Source organism: Centruroides sculpturatus, unplaced genomic scaffold (assembly GCF_000671375.1).
Source record: "Centruroides sculpturatus isolate CEXI.00-Female unplaced genomic scaffold, Cexi_2.0 scaffold518, whole genome shotgun sequence".
Lineage (NCBI taxonomy): Eukaryota > Metazoa > Arthropoda > Arachnida > Scorpiones > Buthidae > Centruroides > Centruroides sculpturatus.
The window spans coordinates 224,109-224,432 of NW_019384901.1; positions in this window are offsets into that span (position 1 = coordinate 224,109).

Here is a 324-nt window from a genome sequence, read left to right on the forward strand (position 1 = left end):
CACTGCAATCACTGCAAGAGCACTAGATCGAATCGCTGTGAGGACGAATGTTTTCTTCTTATTGAAAGATATTTAACCTTCGAGTTCGATTTCATAATTTTCTATATGAATTTTATTATAAGAATGAAAAAGCTTTTATTTAAACCCAAAATCAGGTTTATGGATAAATAAATGACACTTAATAAAACATTAAACACCTTCCATCGCTGAGAAATGTTTATTTAATAAAACACTAACATTTTCAGCCTCATGGAATAAACTATCCTCAGGTGTAAATGAGTTCGAACGTATTTTATTAAATAAACATTTCTCAGCGATGGAAGG